The following is a 21,860-nucleotide window of genomic DNA, read 5'->3' on the forward strand; positions in this document are numbered from 1 at the left end:
TGACTTGAGCAGTAGAAAACTCAAATATATTAAAGTCATCCATCAGGCATCCATTTATTGCTAGTAAACGATAATTGGCAGAATCCATTTGCTGGGGTTGCCAGCCAAGGTTTCTCAGACTCTTCTTTTGGCAGAAAGTGAAAGGAGCAGGCCCCAGGCAATCAGTCCTGCAGGCAGCATTTGGAAGAGAGGTGCCTCCTTCCTGTGGACCAGGCAGAAAGCAAGCAATAAACACCATGGTAGGGAGGGGAGAGGGAATGAAGGGGGATGAAGGCAGCAAGTCAAAGTTAGAATAGGGAGTTGAAGTATGTTATCGAAGTGTCTAGACCTGAGGTTCCTAATCATCTTTGAGCCATAGACCCCTTTAACAGTTCGGTGAGACCTATGGATTTCTTTTCAGAATAATATTTCTAAATGTACAAAATAAGGCACAATGGATTAAAAAGGAAACCAACTATAAGGCTATACAATTATATGATATTTTATATGATATAGTAATACATGTGTTTCTTTATTAACACATTAAATAAGATCTAGTAGGGGCTGTAATAACTACCATAATAATTTGAAAGCAGTGATGAGCACAAGAGGTATTTGGAAATCTCTACAACTTGTCACTTGATTAAAAAAAAAAAATTCTAGGGGCACCTGGGTGGCTCAGTCGGTTAAGTGTCCGACTTCAGCTCAGGTCACGATCTCGCGGTCCGTGAGTTCGAGCCCCACGTCGGGCTCTGGGCTGATGGCTCAGAGCCTGGAGCCTGCTTCCAATTCTGTGTCTCCCTCTCTCTCTGCCCCTCCCCCGTTCATGCTCTGTCTCTGTCTCAAAAATAAATAAAACGTTAAAAAAATTTAAAAAAAAATTCTACTGGCTTCAAAGTTGCAGGTACTGTGAATACTACTGCGGCTCTTCGCTTATACTCACGATAGAAGAAAATGCTAAATTTCAGTTAGACGTTAGCAAAAACAGCTGTACTTTTCCCTGGACAAATTTGCTGACCCTTTTTTTTGGTTTTTTTTTTTAAGTTGAGATATAATGGATGGATTTATCCATGGACTCTGGGAATTTGTGTACCTGGATTTAAGAAACCCTGGTAGAAGTGAAAAACAGAAGCCAAAACAAGAAACCAGGAAAGTTAGGAACAAAGAATAATAAGATGAGCAAGTGGGAGGTCTAAATGAATTCAGATGAATAAGAACAGATAATAGTGTGCCTTTTTTTAATTTTTTACTTTCTTAATTTTTTAATTTTTTTTTATTTTGAGAGAGATGAAGCGTGAGTGAGTGGGAGAGGGGCAGATAGAAAGAGAGAAAGAGGGAGAGAGAGAAACTCAAGCAGGCTCCACACTGTCAGCACAGAGCCCAGTGCAGGGCTCAATCCCATGCACCATGAGATCATGACCAGAGCTGAGATCAAGAGCCGGACACTTCACCAACTGAGCCATCCAGGCGCCCCAATATGGTGGCTTTTTAAGTGTTCCCATCATGCACTTGCTTGTCTGAACTGCACTCATTTAAAGGGCCTGACAAAAGGTGAATGGGGTAAAAATGAAAAAACAGGCAGGTCAGTCACATCAACGCTTTAGAAACATGAGTTTTAAAGTTCATTATCAATCTCAAAAGAAAAAAATAGATGCGTTAACTTTGTAGAACAGAGTTTTTTTTTTAATTTTTTTTAATGTTTATTTATTTTTGAGACAGAGAGCATGAACAGGGGAGGGGCAGAGAGAGAGGGAGACACAGAATCCGAAACAGGCTCCAGGCTCTGAGCTATCAGCACAGAGCCCGACGTGGGGCTCGAACTCACGAACCGTGAGATCATGACCTGAGCCAAAGTCGGACGCTTAACCAACTGAGCCACCAAGGTGCCCCATTTTTTTTTTTTAATTTTTAGAACAGAGCTTTTAAAAAGAACACAGTATAGCTTGGAACTAATGCAAATCAAACGTCAGAGAGAAGAAATTAATCTCTGCTTATATTTCATTTCCTCTAACATTTGCCTAACTGAGAAAACAGCAACTGGTCTTTAATAACATTAGAGGGGTAAAAACTCCCAGGATATATAACCCTTTAAACAAATTTTCTTCCAAACCCCATTTCAATAATGGCTTGGTAATTATTGCGCTCACAGGAGAGCTCTAGCTGGCACCTTCCAACAGGGGGCTATAGGACCCTCCTGGCAGCCAGATGCCCACATTCTAACCACCTGACTCACTCAAGAAAAGACACAAAGCCCAGATGAGTTTCAGCAGGAAACCCTTTGGTAAGAAATTTCACAAGCAAGAATAATTCTGCTTCAATGAGTATTTCTCCGCCATGAGCACTAGTAGCTGTGCTTCCTGCAACACCTCTTATGGCTCTATCGACCAGGACACAGTGACTTGAACTGTGTCATCCAATTGACAACTACTGCAATTCCCTTCAGAGGCCCTGGTCACATCTGCCAAACATCCGAACTCTAGGTAGTCTAGTCTGTGTCCACAAAGACACACAGTTCGGAGGGGACAAGAATACATCTTATATCCACAGTCAGCAGCATGAAAAGTCATAGTTGTCAGTACCAGCATTCACATAGCTTCTTGATTTGCTTTTTGATTTGCTTTTTGATTTGCTTTTTTTTTATTTGCTTTTTGATTTGCAGTCAAAGTAGCCTAACTTATCCTGGTTTAGAACACAGGCTCTAGAGACCAACACGGGCTTTAATTTAAGTCACTTACTAGCTATGTGACCTTACACAAGTTACTAAACTCCTGAGACTCCGTTTTATGAACCTCATATAAGGGATAACAATAGCTATCTATCTCACAGAGTTGTTGCAAGAATTAAATGAGAAATTCTGGCACAGCCCCTCCCCTGACACTCTATTCCTTCAGTAATCCACTCCACTAGCACCAGGCTCCTCCGGGGGTGTGGGTCTGGGGAGACTCTGGGTATCCCCCAGCAAACCCTCAGTATGAGCATCCAGAGCTTAGGCACCCCAAGGAAATGTGAAAACTTACCCTACCCCACCACCAGGGACAAAGGACAAGAGAACAGCCACTTAAAAAGCAGTAAAGATTTAACATCCACAGGCAAAGAGGGGGGTCTCCTCACCCTGAATAGGATACATGAGGCACCCAGGCCACCAGCAGTGTCATTGAGCCAGCACCTTTAATTCTTGAGTCCAAGAAAGAGCCCACCAGAGAGACTCAGAAGAAGAAAGAGGAGAAAGAGGGGAAGGAGAAGGGACGAGAGGTGGGAACGGAGGGGGAGAAGAAGAGAAATAATTCCCCTTATAGGAGCCCTTCAAATAGAGGCTTTTCCTCCAAGAGAAACCAGAAAGGAGTTGATGTTGTGTCTCTAGCCTCACTCACCAAGGGGAAGAGGAGAATGAGAAGGTCGGGCTGGCAGTATCAAGCAGCCTACCAGGAAGGAAAGGCCCCCTGCTACGGCCTCCCAAGAGCCAGGAGTCCCAGGCAGAGGCTACCTCTGCCAGCAATGCCAGAGACACAAAAGAAGAGACAAGGCACCAGGCTGCGGAACTGTCCATCTCCTCAGGCCAGAGACTGGCACCCACACCAAGAGCCAGGGAGCAGAAAGAGGAGCGGGCGGAGGGTGATTTCTAAGTTGTTAGACACATACTGTCACTGTGGTGTCACTGGCCAGACCTGGTGCTCTTTCTCCCCATGCTGAAAAAGGAACTGGCTGCTGCCCCTTCCTAGCCATGTTTTCCCCCTTCTCCTTCCTGAGGAATTTCCCATTATCCCTCTGGCCTTCCTTCCACAGGGGTAGTTGAAAATGCTCCCCTGCAGCTTCCCAAGTGAGTTGAGTAATGTAAAATGCTCCTGTCCATGTCCTCACCTCTTTCCCTGGCTCTGCACCTGCTGAGGTCAATTTCTGATTCTCTTTCCTACTCCCATTCCACATAAGTTTTGCTGACCTTACCCACTAAGCCCCTGGGCCAGAAGTAGAGTGCTTGCACTCTCAGAGTCTGAGCATTTACCATGCCACCCCATGTTGAGTGTCAAGTCTCTCTTGTGCTATTCCAACGGTCTTTGAGTTGGAGCACTGGCCCTCCGTAAGGTTACCCTTCTGGTGTGGGAATCAACTGTGTGCCCTTTTTATTTTTTATTTTTTTATTTTAGAGAGAGAGGGGGAGAGCATGAGCAGGGCAGAGGGACAGAGGAAGAGAGAGAATCACAAGCAGGTGTGAGCTGAGTGTGGAGCATGAAGCGACGCAGGGCTCGATCCCACCACTCTGCTATCATGACCTGAGCTGAAACCAAGAGTCAGACGCTCAAACAACTGAGCCACCCAGGCGCTACTCGACTGTGTGCCCTTTTTAGACATGGTAGGCTTTTGGGAGGTAGGTAAAAAGAACATATCTAATGAAACACAACTTCTTGTTGCCTTTTCTCCCCCTTGTGGTAAATAACATATAAAGGTCAAACCCTGGATACGGAAATAGATGTTATAAAGACAGAGATGGAGACAGAGATGGAAAGATACATAGATACAGATGCAAATGTAGAGATGGAAATAAAGATATTCTATTTGCTAACACCATTCTATTCCACCTGGATTTATTATAACATTTGGAAAATGAATGTTGATCCCTCTGAAAAAAGAGAATATTAAATGAGAGTCTGTGTAGGGTCCCTAGCAAAATCCTGGCACAGAGTAAGTGTTCAATAAACCTTAGCTTCGTTATTATTCATTTTAAATATCTGAGTTTTTTGTATTCCTTTATTCATTACTCATTCCAAAGAGTATTGTTTGGATGCTAACTTTACCATGAGCATAACAAAGCACTAGACACTGGGGGCAAGTGGATGGAGTACAAAGAAAGATAAGAACACCTCTAAGCAGTCTCTACTCTCCAGGAGTTTACAATACAATGGTGGCGATAAGATGTATGCAGGAATGATATTGTTACGAACCCTGGCAAGGCACTAAGTGCCTAAATGAATGATACAGATTGAAAGAGTACACTTGGTGGAGCTGAGGCCAAAGATAGCTGAAGGCAACTTGTGTTGACCCTTGAAGGATGGCCAAGATTTGTAGTGGCAAGGGACACTGCAGGCAGCAGCAACAGCATGAACTTAAAATCCCAAAGGAGTACAACATATTCAAAAGTCAGTGAGAAGGGGCGCACTTGGGTGGCTCAGTGGGCTGAGCATCCAACTCCTAATTTCAGCTCAGGTCATGATCCCAGGGTCATGGGATCTAGCCCCATGGAGCCTGCTTGGGATTTTCTCTCTCTCTCCCTCTGCCCTTCTCCCCAACTCGTGTTCTCTCTCTCTCTCTCTCTCTCTCTCTCTCTCTCTCTAATTAAAAACAAATTTAATTTTTTTTTTAAAAAGTCAGTGAGGAAACCAGCCTGTAGAGAGACCACAGCAGAGAGCAGTGGCAAGTACAGCTAGAGTTACATCAAGATTGATGCTTAATCAGAGTTGGGACACATAGCTCAGCTTCTGACATACTGGGGCCAGGAAGAAAATGGTGTCTATGGAGAAGAAGCACTGATGGTGAGGAAGAAAAGAAGAGGATAAGAAGCAACCATATGTAGAGATGACAAACTAGGTAATAAATATCAAGTATAGGAAAAACATGTACTACTGGGAAAGTTTGGAGCAATTCTTTTAGGCAATAGAATATTCTAGTAAGTTAAGTGTAAGTTAGTTAGTAGTAAGTAGTAAGTAGTTAGTAAGTAAGTTAGTAGTAAGTTAAGCAAAAGCCTTTTTGGATTACTCCCCACAACCACACAACACCCTCCCCACCCTTGGAAAGCCATTTTATAAAAGTTGAGCTCATCCTTTCTTTTTTTTTTAATTTTTTTTAATGTTTATTATTTATTTCTGAGAGAGAGAGACAGTGTGAGCAGGGGAGCGGCAGAGAGAGAGAGGGAGACACAGAATCCGAAGGAGTTCCAGGCTCCAAGCTGTCAGCAAAGAGCCCAACACAGGGCTCAAACTCACGAACTGCAAGATCATGACCTGAGCTGAAGTCGGACACTTAACCGACTGAGCCACCCAGGTGCCCCTGAGCTCATCCTTTCTTAGTGAGCATGCTCTAAGTGAGACAGTTTTCTACTGGCCAAGATCCTAAGGGTCATTACTATCAATTATGAAAAATTAGACATCTAGGGCATAGAGTTCTCAGATTCCCTGAGTGTGGACTGAACCTGGGACATGCTCTACAAATTGGTTTTTAATATAAATTCCTGAGGCGCCTGGGTGGCTTACTCGGTTAAGCATCTGACTTTGGATCTCACAGTTCATGAGTTCAAGTCCCACACTGGGCTCTCTGCTATCAGCACAGAGCCTGCTTTGGATTCTCTGTCTCCCTCTCTCTCTCTGCCCCTCACCTGCTCGCACTCCCTCTCTCTCTCTCTCTCTCTCTCTCAAAAATAAACACTTTTTCATCAAAAATAAATAAATAAATAAATTCCTGACACAACCGTGGTTTGCCACTTTCTCCCCAAAACTAAGCATAGCAAGATGAGAAAAACAAAGCTAAAATCTGAAAGCTAAAACTCAGTTAATTGAACTTCTGCTTCTAGCCAAGATGGAGTAACAGGGACTGGATTTATCCCTCCACCTTAAAAACTAAAAAGAGAGAATATTTTTCAGACATTGGGCAGGGAAGGCCTGTAACCTCAAGCATATGTAAACAAAGTGAGCCCTAAAATTATACCAGGTTACTACTGTGAGGCAGTTTCCAGGATGCAGCTCAAGGAGAAGGGACCCAAACAGAGCACTCATTGAGTTGAGGGGACAAAGGCCAAGGCACTTATGATTCGTGGGGCAGACTACCAGACAGGGGGCCGCTGCACACAGAAGGAGTAGCAGAGATATGCAGAAGGGGCCTCTTAAGTCTTTAGCTAAGCATTGATATGCACAGACGAGAGAGAGAAAATACCCAGAGCCACGGAAAGAAACCACGCCCCATCCCCACCCCCCAAAAAAAAGAAAAAGAAAGAAACTAGAATATTTCTTGGAGTTCACATAAGGCTGGTAATACTTCATGTCCTCACCAGCCAGAGTAGAAAAAATCCTCATACACAGATCATCCAGTGGAATCCTCAGAAGATGTAGGGGAACAAAATTAACCCTAGACCAAAGGCTGCTTTGGACTTGCCCTGACCAAGTTTAAAAGCAAGTCTTGAAGGGATCAAACTAATTCTAAGGAATTTAACTGCATATCAGAAAAACAAATGCAACACTATTTAAAGGAATATAATAAAATCCAGCAATCAACAAAAATCGAACAATGTCTGACGTTCCATTTAAAGTTAGTAGGCATACAAAGAAGCAGGAAAACATGACTCTTAATCAGGAGAAAAGTCAATAAAAAGAGACCAAGATCTGACCAAAATGATGGAAATAGCAGACAAGGACATTTAAAAAAAAGGCTATTGTAAATATGCCTTATATATTCAAGAAGGCAGAAAAACATGGGCATGATGAGATGAGAAATGAGAGATATAAAAAAGACTCAAATGGAGCTTCCAGAAGTGAAAAATTACATTTGGAATGAAAAGTACACTTGATGGATTAAAAGCAAATAACAGGGGCACCTGGGTGGCTAAGTCAGTTAAGCATCCGACTTCGATTCAGGTCATGATCTCACAGTTTGTGGGTTCAAGACCCGCACTGAACTCTGTGCTGACAGCTCAGAGCCTGGAGCCTCTTTCAGATTCTGTGTCTCCCTCTCTCTCTGCCCCTCCCCTGCTCACGCTCTCTCTGTCCAAAAATAAACATTAAAAAAAAAGCAAATAACAAATTGCATAAGAAAAAAATGAGTATATTTGAAGAAATAGCAATAGATTTTATTTAAAATTATATACAGAGAAAAATGATGGAAAAAATTAATAAGGATTACTAGATAATAAAACTGCATGAAAATGAAAGTAAAAGCATCAAAATTGTGGGAAGCAGTGAAAACAAACCTTAGACTAGGGAATTTTATAGCATTTAATGCGTATATTAAGAGGGAAAGTTTCAAGTCAATAATCTAAGCTCCCACCTCAAGAAACTACAAAAAAAGAAAAAAAGAATGAAATAAACCCAAAGCAAGCAGAAGAAAGGAAATAATACAGAGGAAAAACTAGGGGTGCCTAGGTGGCTCAGTTGGTTAAGCATCTGACTCTTGATTTCAGCTCAGGTCATGATCTCACAGTTTGTGAGATTGAGCCCCGTGTCCGGCTCTGAGCTGACAGCACAGAGCCTGCCTGGGATTCTCTCTCCCTCTCTCCCTCTCTCCCTCCCCCTCCCCCACACTCTTTGTCTCTCTCTCAAAATAAATAAATAAATGTTTTTTTAAAGAGTAAAAACTAATAAAATTGAAATTAGGAAATGATAGAGAAGATAAATGAAAATAAAAGCGAATTATTTGAAAAAATCAATAAAATAAACATGACTAAGACTGATAAAGGAAGGTAAGACCTAAATTGCCAATACCAGAAATTAAAGAGAGACAGTAGAAATGTCTCAGACACTAAAAAGAATATAAGGGAATATTACAATAACTCTATTTGAAATTTGAAAACTTAGATGTAATGGACTAATTTCTTGAAAACCACAAACTATGGGGGCGCTTGGGTGGCTCAGTCGTTTGGGCGTCCAACTTCAACTCGGGTCATGATCTCGCAGTCCGTGAGTTCGAGCCCCACACCGGGCTCTGTGCTGACAGCTCAGAGCCTGGAGCCTGCTTCGGATTCTGTCTCCCTCTCTCTCTGCCCCTCCCCCACTCATGCTCTGTCTCTCTCTCTCTCTCTCTCTCAAAAATAAATAAACATTAAAAAATTAAAAAAAAAAAGAAAACCACAAACTATGAAAACTCATCCAAGATGAAATAGATAACCTAAACATTCCTCTATTAAAGATACTGGAGTCATATTTTAAAAACCTTCCAAAAAAGAAATACATAAGCCCAGATTGCTTCAGCACGAAACATTTGAAGAAGAAATAACATCAATTCTACACAATGTCTATCAGAAAACAGAGAAGCAAACTTTTCCCAACGCATTTCATGAGGCCAGCATTACTCTGATACCAAAAGCAGATGAAAACGGTATAAGAAAAGAAAAATTACAGACCAGTATTTTTCATGAACGTAGGGGCAAAATCCCCCTCATGGGAGAAAAATATGTACTTAGGGATATTCAGACCTGGATTAGAGTCCAGAGTCTGCCATTTATCAGCTACACCACCTTCACTAAGTAACATCTGTGATCCTGTTTCTCATCTATAACTATAACTAACTCCATGGCTTTGTTGTAAAGATTCAATGAGATAATATAAAATGTTTAATATAATTCCTGAAACATAGTAGCATTCAATATATGTTGGACAGAATTTCTATTACTATTACTATTATTATTGATATTCTTACATATGTAAAAAGTGAGGTCTATTTAAAGCAACTGAGAAGCGCCTGGGTGGCTCAGTTGGTTAAGCATCTTTGGCTCAGGTCATGATCTTTCAGCTCGGCTGGCGGGTTTGAGCCCCGCATCAGGCTCTGTGCTGACAGCTCAGAGCCTGGAGCCTGCTTCAGATTCTGTGTCTCCCTCTCTCTCTGCCCCTCTCCCACTCGTGCTTTGTCTGTCTCAAAAATAAATACACATTAAAAAAAAAAACCTCTTGGTGACTCTTGCCACTCTGAACATCCAACCTCATTCCCAGCCACTCTCCTCCCTGCTCTCTAACTGCAGCCACTTGACCCGTCAGGTCTTCAGTGGTGCCAAGTTCGTGCCTGCTTTGTGGTATTTGCACATGCTCTGCCCTAAGTCTGTAAAGCTCTACCCTGCCTCTTTGCCTAATTCTCATTTACTCCTCAGTCCCCAATTTAAGTGTCACTTCCCCAGGGAAGCCTGCCTTGATCCCCTACATTAGAAAACCATTTCTCCAGTATTTCTTTTAACATCCTCTTATTTTCCCGCATAGTATTTACTGATGTCTGGCTCCCCCACTCAAGTGTGAGCTCCATGAGACAGGGGTTTGTGTCCTTCGCTCACCTCCATTACCAGTGCCTGGCGTAGTGTAGTCCCTCAATGAAAATTTCAGTTGATGGCAGAAAAACAGTACAGTATGTTCTAGGAGTGAATTCCCCCCTGAGAAGCCTGGTAAGAGAAGTGACCGAGCTACTCCTCTACCTTCTCCCTCTGCCATCTCAGTGGTTTCGTCCAAATTCTCCATTCTTAGCCTAACATTGTCTTCACCCTACCTCCATCTTTAATTCTTAAATCACAAGTCTTCCCCCCCTCAGCTAGCTATTGGTTTCCCCATTTTTATATAAACTGGATATAGAAAAATGTTTCCCTCTCTCCTGAATGTCACTGTAAGAACAATGCCAGTTCCGTGAAAAACGGTAGCAGACTTGCAGATTCAATATCAACTTAATAACAAGAGTAGCCACTGCTCAGTTCCAGTTGTCATGAGGAAATTCTGTCGTGCCAGATTCTGTTTTTTCAGGTCAGGAATCCATATTTTTGTATGAACCCTCCTATTTTTGAAATACTGGCAACTATTTTTTTAATGTGGACATGTGTGAGCTTAATGAAGCATATGTATGTGCCAGAGGTGTCTCATAAGCTACCACTCTGTGATCTCAGAATAGTAAATAATTTAACTGTAATGCAAATCAGAATGAAAACAGTGATAAAACGGGAGTAAAAACAGCATGCCATTGGAACACATGGAATGGAACAATCACAAAATGCACATTGTCATATTAACGGATACATTTAACAAAAAACAAGCCAGGTGACCTATTTGTATAAGAGCATAGCCAAGGCAGGGTTCCCATGCCCCAACCTTTGTTTGGACTCTTGAGTCACACAGCTTATCCAGTTATAGTCCATGACATGTTCTCTTGCCTATCTTTGCCTCCTGGATCTTGGCAACGAAGATAGCAAGTGAGGGAGGAAAGATCAAAACAAAGAAAATAAGCTTAGAAAGGAGCATCGTGTTCCTTCAGAAAAGCACTACAGCAAATGAGTTCAAGAAAAATGATTCTTAGGCATTTGCATTCATTAGTAGTTCATTCCTAGGTACACCTGTCGAGGTGAGCCATTTTGACTATAATTTCCACTACTCTACTTTAAGATCCTCACGTTAGTCCCTTGCCTTATCTCGTCTCCTAATTAACCAGAACATTTGAACCTGTGTTTGCCACTTAATCCTACCTAATGTCAATATTCTAATTTTCCTCTAGTAAAAATACTCCTAAATGCTATTTTAACTGCTCCCTCAAAGCTTATTTGGACTATTATAACTGAATTTATTTTTCCAACCATTGTTCATCCTTTCCATTTCCCTAATTTGTGACCCTTTCACAAATACCTCTGTGTAGCTCCCTAATTCATGGACCCTTTTATTATTTACCTCAGGTAATCAGTTTCCCGGAATATAGCCACAGTCCACAAACCTAATATTCATAGCCCTCTTGGGACTACCTGGAATCTGATATGAGCATCTCTGCTGGCAAGTTATATAAAGAGGTTTGAGGACAGGGGTGCCTGGGTGGCTCAGTCAGTTAAACGTCTGACTCTTGGTTTCAGCTCAGGTCATGATCTCAGTTTCATGAGTTCTAGCCCTGTGCTGGCAGTGCGGAGCCTGATTAGGATTCTCTCTCCCCCTTGCTCTCTGCCCCTCCCCCACTCACACTGTCTCTTTCTCTCTCAAAATAAATTAAGCTGAAAAAAAAACAGGTTTGAAGACACATGGGACATAAAGAGTCAGGTGCAAGGACGTTCACTGAAGCATTGTTTATAACAGGAAAAGACTAAATAAATTCCAGACAGTTAAATGTAGCAGGACACAACCATACTCTGCACTACTATGAATGTTTCATGTATGAATGGACAGTTTGTCTCAGGTTGCATTTGCCAGAATGGAGCCTGAGACAAGGATTCTTGTGCACATGATTTACTGGGGAGGTGCTCTCAGCAAAAGGGAGTTAAGTCCAGCAGGATGGGACCAGGGTGAAAAGCTAGGCAAGAATTTGGTCTAAGCTAGAGACTAGCCTCAGTCTGATCCCACGGAGATCCTCTGGAGTATAAACTGCTCCAGAGTATTTCCCCCCAAGCCCCAACTTGAGGAAACCCTTTGTACCCCCTTGTCCATCGGTCAAACAGTTCTCAAAATGTTTGAGTTCCTTTCTCCAGTGCACAGTTCCCCAAGTGAATGGCCCTGAGTCCTCCTGGAAAAGGACTGGAGGAATCACTACTATACATACTTGAAGCACTACTGCACGTCCTTCCTCCTGGGGACTTGGACTCCATTCAATCCACGGGTTCCACATCTGCAAACTGACTTATGTCCAGCAACTCAGCAAGAGGTCATGACTTGGTATTGGAGCAACTATCTTCAGCCTCCGGACCAAACCTGGATTGCTTTTGATTTTGCAGATTGAGCAGTGTCCCTGTCATCTGCCCATCTGTTTTGCCCTTGGGGATGCTATATTAACCTCTATAACTCCCGCTAACTCAGGCCCCCTTGGCTGCCACTCGGACCTAGCTCCTTAGTATGACTCTCGCATCAACCTAGCTTCTGGCAGGGGAGCAGAGCCACCTGGCATCGGTTACTTCAGTCTCCCCATCATCCCCATTGCTAGTTCTGAGCTCAGCTCCGTGACTGCTTTTCCTACGGTCCACCCCGGCCACCATGCAGCCTGCAGACGAACTCCTCAGTCATGCTGGTGTCCTTCTGACCAGCACGTACCTCGTGGCCTTGGTGAACAGCGTGTTTCCCTGAGCCCTTCTGTGCAACACTATCCTCCAGGAGCTCTTCTGGCCTCACATAACATCCACCCACCCAGAAGGCTCCACTCGGAGCCTTCTAATCCACTGTCTGTAATGACAATTCAGGTATTTCTACCCAACTCAGCCAACATGTCTTCCATGCTTCTGAGCTCCATCCTAGCAGCATGTCTGCACTGCCTTTCAGGGCCTTTGCCAGGGTGTGAGATCCTATATCCCAGGAGAGTACTCCTATATTTACAAAGATCTTCTATGCAAATTTGTGTTCTACCACTCCTGATTAAGCAAATTCCTTGCCCATATCTACCATCCCAGCTGCTGCTGTTACATTTTGACTCCATGCTGCAATTTTTACAGGGTATTGTTCGTGTCCTATCTTAGCAGGCACAGAACATCCCCAGCTGGGTGACACTGGGCTTTAACCCTAGTTATTGGCCTACCATCTGGGAGGAGTAGGACAGGGGACAGGCACATGCTGTCTTCCAAGGGAGAGGCCTCTGTACTGTGTTCAAACAAACAGGGTGTGCTAGCTCTTAACAGAGAGGAGTGGGCCACTTCTACAGGCCCAGAGGGTTCAGAGAAATATAGGAATTCAAGGTTTCCAAGCCCTAAAAGTTCCTCTCTCATATGTCAGAGACCCATTCTTTCTCAACCAGAGCCCTCACCTTGGCATAGTAGACCTGCCTTACGTGGGATTTTAACCACCCTTGGAGACGGACTACTCTTAGGATTAAAGTTCTGGGCCCAGTCATTCACTTTCTCTATCATCCTGCAGGAGGTGAGCCTCTGTGTATGCTGCCAAAGAGGTTCTGTGGCTTTCACACTTAACTTTAAATTGCCAGCTAATCACTTTCAGCTTTTTGTTATCTTTTGCCAGAGTGTCAATCAAACTTAGGAGCAGTCAACAAATCCCATTTTTTTAAAGATTACTATTCTCCCTGAGGTGCCTGGGTGGCTCAGTAGGTTGAGCATCCAACTTCGGCTCAGGTCGTGATCTCGCTTTTCCTGAGTTCAAGCCCTGCATTGGGTTCACTGCTGTCAGCCTGTCAGTGCAGAGCCCACTTCAGATCCTCTGTCTCCCTCTCTCTCTGCCCCTCCCCCACTTGCTCTCTCTCTCTCTCTCTCTCAAAAAATAAATAAACAACAACAAAAGATTACTATTCTCCCCATATTTCTCAAATATCTGATATATCCCAATAGCTGATTTATTCCTTCCCACCAGTGAAAGTTTTAACTGCACTGCTACATTGTGTCTGGGACTATCCATGCTCCACGTACTACCAGTACAGGGTCCTCGATACCAGCCAGGTAGTGAGTGGGCCAGGCCCAAAATTCCATCAAATCACCCTCTTCCACAGACCACTCCTGACACCAACTGTCACAGGGTCTGGCTTCTCCAGGAAACAGACCTCGAGATGAAGACTAGTGCACAGGACGTTTACTAGGGAGTGCCTTCGGGATCATCACCTCTGGAAAAGAGGTGGCCAAAACAGCACTAGGCAGAGGGAGAAAAAAGTTAAGCTATGATATGGTTCCCATGAAGGCCCCTGCCAACCCCACGGTAGGCTCTATAACTAGAATGTCTGGTTGTCCCACACTGGGCTAAAAGGGCTGGGCATTTATACTCCTGAACTTATTAGTCATTGGATGTGGCCTTCCCTTAGAAGGAGGCACAATCTTAGACAAAGCAGTTTTCTTTAGCTGAGGCAATCCATAAAGAAGGTGGACTCCCAAGGGATGTCCAGATGCGCTCCCAGCAGTTGGAGGAATAAGGTCTTCATTGCTGAAAGGAGACCTGGGTGGCACATTACAACATTTGTCACATGCACTGATGGCCATACCATGTGAATATAAACTTTCTGATCTGTCTGCCTATGGGAATGGAAAATAACACCTTCACTAGATCGGTAGCCACAAACACATGGCTGTGTGAAGATATCACATCTGACAGAGCAGTAGGTACTACTTAGTAAAGTCTGTGGTACTTCATATTGTCACCTGCCATGATTCATCTGTTTTTTTTTTTTTTCAGGGCCACAGTAGTGAATTTAACAGGTATCTGATGGGGGTATGCACTGTGTAAGTCTTTGAAAGCACTAAATTCTGCAATTCTTCCTGGGATGCAATATGGTTTTTAGCTTCTATTTACTTTACTTATTATCTTGGGAGGTGGGAGGGAGGAGTTTCTGGGGCTTCTATTTGGCCTTTTGTACTACAATAGCTCTTACCCTACTGGCCAAAAAACCAGTGTGAGGGTTCCGCCAACTGCTAAGTTTTTCCAATCAAATTATACAGCCTGGAACTTCTATCAAGCGGTCAGGCAGTCCCTGAACAGCAGTGCACTGGCAGCAGCTAGGCTGGCTTAAGACACTTCCATAGATTCGGCCAACAAGAAGACAATGAGTCCAAATGCATACAGTCAGTGTCTTCCTTATATAGGCCCCAAAACCAAGGTCATCATGGTGCCAGCGCTCCACATCCCAACTCCCACAGGATGACACTGAAATGGAGGGGCCAGATGACAGATGACATGAATGGTGGGTCATTCTGTTGTGCAGGACCCACCTCAAAACTAACAGCTAGGCAGGTTATACTGCAGCTATCCTTAAGGGAACTGTGTATGTGAAAGAAAGCTCTATGCCTCACCAGAACCAGGGAGGCAGATGGGAGGCCAGCCACCATGTAGCAGCCTCCCAGAAGATAGGGAGGTAGATGATGGTCCTGTAACAGCTCCTCACAATTGCCTATCTTGCCGTGTTCCAGAGAGGATCACAGGGCATTCCTCTACGACGTGAGTCAGACTGTGGTTGAGCCTGGGCTATGTGGCCTATGTGGAGATGTTCAAGGTCACCAGAACACCAGGACAGAACCATTCCCTTACACCCACAACTAGAATGAAAGTTCCATGAGACCAAAGTCTGTACCTGGCTTGTTCACTGCTACATCTCCAGGACCTAGAATAGTGCCTGACACATAGTGGATGTTCAGTAAATACTTAATGAGTGAACAACTTATGAGTGAATGAATGAACAGGGGTTTATAAAGTCTGCTCTTCTGGAGAAGGAGGTGTCTGCCATCCTTCTTGCTGCTTCAAAGTGAGATCCATGTCCTTTTCTTTCCTGGTTCTTCTTTAATGATTTACCTCTGCCACTGCTATTCAATTTGCTTACACTACTAAAAGCAGACCCAACAAATTACATTTCTGAGCTGTTCCTTTACTCCTCTTCCCTCTTCCTCATTGAACAGTCTTGATGCCAGAACCAGTCTCTGAAAAAATTGGATTGACTCTGTTAGAATGACCTTTCTACTAGAGCACTGTGGTTCTCAACCATGGCTGCACCTCGGAAGTAGCTTTAAAAAAAAAAATGCAAAAAAACTGTTTCCTGGGCTCCACCTCCAGAGAGAGACTGATTTAATTACTCTGTTCTAGGGCCAAGACATGAGTAACTTCTTTTAACTCCCTAAATGATGTGAAATGTACAACCAGGGCTAAGAACCACTGCCTTAAGTGGAGTGTAGGCTTGTAACCTACACCAAGTCTGCTCTTCAGACCTTAAATATGTTTAACAGTAACAAAAGATTTCATTCTATAAGAGAGAGAGAACAATTAAATGCAAATGGCCCCAGGAGAGGAATTCAACTGACCTAAAGATAGTGGCATTTGAGCACTGGCTTCTAAAATCAAATGACCTGGGTCAGATTACAACGCTACCACTTATCAGCCAGGTGATCCTGAACTAACTTCTCTAACATGCAAAAGTACTTATCAATATGCTTGGCATGTAACAGGTCCTCAACGTATGTTTATTAACTCTGAAGATAAATCTCTGAGCTCCATCTGTAAATTGAGGGTAATATCTGCCTGCCTATCTCCTAGAGTTGCCATGAGACTGAAAATAGGTAATGGCCTTACAGGCACTTAAATATTTAGGTGCTGCACAAACAGAAAGTATAAACATTCTTCTTTTATGAAAATGTTAAACATACATCACTTTCTAAAAACTCTTCTAAGAATCTTCATGCCTGTGGTTTTGCAGAGTCTTAAAACAGCACTGAAAGTAAATTGGACAGTAAATTAACTGGTAAGAAAACTGAGACAAGAGGGGCATCCAGGTGGCTCAGTCGGTTAAGCATGTGACTCTTGATTTTGGCTCAGGTTGTGATCTCATGGTTTGTAAGATCAAGCTCTGTGTCAGGCTCTGCGCTGAGCAATGGTACCTGCTTGGGATTCTCTCTATCCCTCTCCCTCTGCCCCTCCCTCGCTTGTGCTTTCTGTCTCTCTCTTGAAAAATAAACATTTAAGAGAAGAAAAGATTCTCTCTCTCCCTCTCCCTTTGCCTCTCGTTCTTGCTCTCTCTCTCAAAAAAAAAGGGGGGGGGGTTGAAAAAAGAAAAGAAAACTGAGACAAAGAGGTTGTGTGATCCACACAAGGCTGCTCAACAAAGGCTGGATCTTAAGCCCATTAACTCAAAGGCAGAGGTTCTTTTCCCCAGATGACTCTCACAAAAGGTCCATTAATAGATCCCCCGAAATGAGTAGCTTGGTCATCTGATCAGAGCTCTGTTGGGTGTGTTGTGACAATTTCTTTTACTTGTCCCTTTCAAAGAAGGAATTGTACCTGAGGAAATCCAATCAATATTCCCCAGTCCTTAGGTACATGGTTAGTTTGGTTTTTAGTTTCCCTCGATCTGTTTTCTCTTATAAAATATCAGCAACCATGCCGTTGGTACATTAATCAAAAGAAAAAGAAACCTCTCCCACTCACCACCATCTCGTTTGTTTATTACCATGTGCCACTTTTCTAATTTCAACATGAAAAACAGTGAAAATGGCAACACTAAAGACTGATAGCCACAAGATGGCAGAATTTACCATTTCATTTTTTCCTTGCTTACATCATTTATTCATTCATTCATTCAACAATTATTGAGTGTCTACCATGTGTATAGCACTATTCTAGGGATCAAAAGGATTATAAAAGAGGCAAACTATGTGATATGGTTCTTGATAAGCTTCATAAGCTTGATAAGCTTGGGGTGAGGGCAGTCTATAAAGAAGAAAAAACACACATAAGAACATTTATAAGAATGGGGCACCTGGGGGGTTCAGCTGTTTAAGCATCTGACTCTTGATTTTGGCTCAGATCATGATCTCACAGTTAATGGGTTTGAGCCCCGTGTTTGGCTCCACACTGAAAGCACGGAGCCTGCTTGGGATCCTCTCTCCCCACCTCTCTCTGCCCCTCCCCTGCTCACGAGCTCCGTCTCTCTGTGTCTCTCAAAATAAATAAGTTAACTTTTCTTAAAAAAAGAAAATACACATTAATTTGTGATTAAAGGTCAAATGAGTGATCTAGACTGCTGTATGACTTTACAGTGAGCCAGAAAGTCTGCATGGAGGGGATAAGAACTGAGCTGGGGCTTGAAGGATAGGTTGAAAAGAAAAAATAGATCCCAAGCAAAGGGACCATTGTGGATCATGCTACTAAGATAAAAATTAGCAAAACACGTGTCCAGGTCAGTGATGAGACTAACCTGGTTATAACAAACAGACATTGAGTAAACAAGATGGAAATAAATTAGATCTCCATTGATTTTGCTGGAATGATGCCCACCAGAAAAGATAAAGTTATCTATTGAGTCTGCCAATAACTGTAGCCTTTGGGCAGGCAATTTGGTCTAGCCTCAGTTTGATCGTTTGTAAAATGCACAGGTTGGACAAGATGACTTCTAATAGTCTTTCCAAATCTTATAAAAGAAAGAAAAAGACAGGGAGGCAGGCAGGGTTGTGAGAAGGGAGAGAGGAAGGAAAAGAAGAAAGAAGAATGGAGGAAATGGAGGAGGAAAAAGAAAGCTGATTCTAAGTTCTTTAGCAATTGCTGTATGGCTTTGAAGTATTTCAGTTGCAAACAAGAACAGTGCCAATATTACTGGTTAGGGCTTGGGCTCTCCTATTAGGTAGACTTGGTCCAAGTCTTAGATTAGTCACATACTGCTTAACAGTAGACATGTTAGCTTAGACTCTATAAGCTTCAGTCATTCATTCACCAAATATATATGTAACACCTTATGATATGTTAAGCCTTATGCTAGTTATTGGGAATGGGATGATAAACAAGACAGACAAGATCCCTTTTCCAGAGCTTACAGTTTTGTAGGTGAGACAGTCCAAAAATAAGCACACAAAAAACTAGATAGATGTGTAATTAATAACTGTAAAAGTACAGAGTGTTGTGAGAGGCAGATAGCCTCAAAGCCTAACCCAGTCGGATAGGTCAGGGGTTTCCCCAAGGAAAGATGAGCCAAGCAAAAAGGAAAAAAGCATTTCAGATCAAGTGAACAGCATATGAAAAGGCTTTAAGACTAGGAGGAACTTGGCATAGCAAATAACTAAAAGGCAACTGTAGCTAGAGCACAGAGAACTAGGTGGATGATGGCAGAGAGACCAGGATATGTAAGTCAACACACTCTAGCTTATATAATGTCCTGAGGGTCGTATGAAGCCTGTAGACTTTATGCTAAAGCCACGAGAAGTCTGTTTCCTTCTTTGTAAAAGAGGGGATAGTAACACATCCTTCATAGGGTAGTTGTGAAGATTAAAGGGCATCACTGTCCTCTGCCATCCAATACCTCCATTTTTCAAACATTTATTTATTTTAAGAGAGAGAGCACACACCCAAGGGAGGAACAGAGAGCGAGGGAGACAGGGAATCCCAAGCAGGCTCCACACTGTCGGCACAGAGCCTGACATGGGGCTCAATCCCACAAATTGTGAGATAATGACTTGAGCCAAAATCAAGAGTCATGATGCTTAACCAACTGAGCCACCCAGGTGCCCCTGGCATCTCCTTACTAAATCTATCACCAAGTTCTATCAGCACCACCTCCAAGAAATTTGTCACCTCCAAAATATGTTTCCATCTCCACTGCCACCACCCTGGTCTAAGTCACCATCTCTAGCCTAGACTATGGCTAATTGGTCCCCTGACTTCCACTTTCGCTACCCTCCAATCCACTATCCCTGCAGCAACTCAGGTGATCTTACTAAAATGTAAATCTGATCATGGCACACCTTTGCTTAAAACCTTCCAGTGACTTCTCAGTGCTCTTAGCACTAAGACCAAATCCTTAAGACATGTGGTAATGCCGTTCCCTTCCCTGAGATGTGCATTTCAGCTGCAGACTCCCACTCCCTGTTCACCTACTTCATTCCAACTCATCCTTACTTCTCTTCTTCAGGGAAGCCTTCCCTAATCCCAACCCACCATCTATTTCAGGTTCTTTTGTTATTTGCCCCCTGAGAACCATGTTCTCTCCCTTCTGATCTCTTATCTCTGCAATTACATAGTCATCAGAGCGATCGTTTAATGCCTGTTTCTGCCACTAAATTATAAGCACAAGAAAGCAAAAAACATGTATTTTTTGCTTACTTCTGTATCCCCAGAACCTTGCCCAATCTTTGACATGTAGAAAGCACTCAATGAATATTTGCTACAAATAAAAACTAATACTAACAATAATTGTTATTTATTATTTGCTTATATTAGATAATATTATAAATGTGCTATTTCAGGGGCATCTGGGTGGCTTAGTCAGTTAAGCATCCAACTCTTATTTCAGCTCAGGTCATGATCTCACAGTTTGTGGGTTCGAGCCCCATGTAGGGCTCTATGCTGACATTGTGGAGCCTGCTTGGGATTCCCTCTCTCCCTCTCTCTCTGCCCAATCCCCACTCACACACTTGTGTGCACTTTCTCTCAAAAATAAACATAAAAAAATAAAAATAAATAAACGTGCTATTTCATCGATAGTTATCCCTACAGGAATCAGCAAGAGGGTAGCACAGACTACATTGTTAGTAAGTAAATACCCTACCACCTTTTTTCAGGGCCCCTATTTCTATATTTAAATCCATTATTACATTCTACCTCTAGCTACCACCAGGCATGGTTATGAGACTCTGAAGTCAGACTAGACCTAAATCCTCATTCTGCTACTATCTTTGTGACTTCAAACAAGTTGGCCTTTCTGGGATGGAGTTTGTTCTCAGATTCATGAGGCTTTAATGAGATCATGCACGTAAAGTGCTTAGTACAATGTCTGGAATATAACATGCACTCAATAATATACTGTTAATATCATACAGATTGTTTAAGCTGAACAAGTACCCATTAAAATGTACAGCAAAAGCGGACTATCAAAGGACCTATGATGGCATGCTATCTCAGCCTGCTAGGGGAAAAACTCCTTCGTGATACAGGTACATGACTGAATCTTCCTATAATCTCGAGAAATAAAGGGAACTTTGAAGAAAGCAAAAAAGGCTACAGATGGTTAAGTCAGAGGCCTCGAAGAATTAAAAGGTGTCATTTACCTTATGTGCTAGTAAGTGATCTCGAATGCAAAAACAGTAGAGCAGGCCCCAAAGAGTTGGCTTTATCAATGGTAGCAAATCTCTAAGAAGACCAATATAAAATGTATACTTGGTCTTATCTATTCTTCTTTGGACCTTTGTGTTCCTGATTCGCCAAAACTGACTACCTTGAGGAAACAACTGTCCATGTCCTTTGAGGAACTTAGCTAACAACCCATTTTCCTCCACTCAAATGTTATCTAATGTGCTTAAGCCATTGCTGCTCCTATGGATAGATACCTTTAAAAAAGGGATCCTAGGGGCACCTGGGTGGCTCAGTCAGTTAAGTGTCCAACTTCAGCTCAGGTCATGATCTCACAGTTCATGAGTTCGAGCCCAGAGCCTAGAGCCTGCTTCAGATTCTGTGTCTTCCTCTTTCTCTCTGCCCCTCCCCTGCTCATGCTCTGTCTTTCTCTCTCTCAAAAATAAACGTTAAATAATAATAATAACAATAAAGGGATTCTGGGGTAGGAAAAGCCTTCATGATCCAAAGGATTGAATCTCAAATGGTGGAATCTAAGAAAATAAGACATGTGATGCAGGAAATAGATTCAGGAAGAGCACATTGCCCTGTGTGCTTCAAATCAGGCAGTGGTTAGGAGCAGCTGTCTGGAATCAGATGGATGAGATTTCAAATCCAATTTCAAATCCTAGATCTGCAACATACAAACTGGGTAACCCAGGTAAGTTAATTAAACCCATGTCCTCA

Source organism: Panthera pardus, unplaced genomic scaffold (assembly GCF_024362965.1).
Source record: "Panthera pardus isolate Hobbes unplaced genomic scaffold, ASM2436296v1 HiC_scaffold_27, whole genome shotgun sequence".
NCBI classification, from domain to species: domain Eukaryota; kingdom Metazoa; phylum Chordata; class Mammalia; order Carnivora; family Felidae; genus Panthera; species Panthera pardus.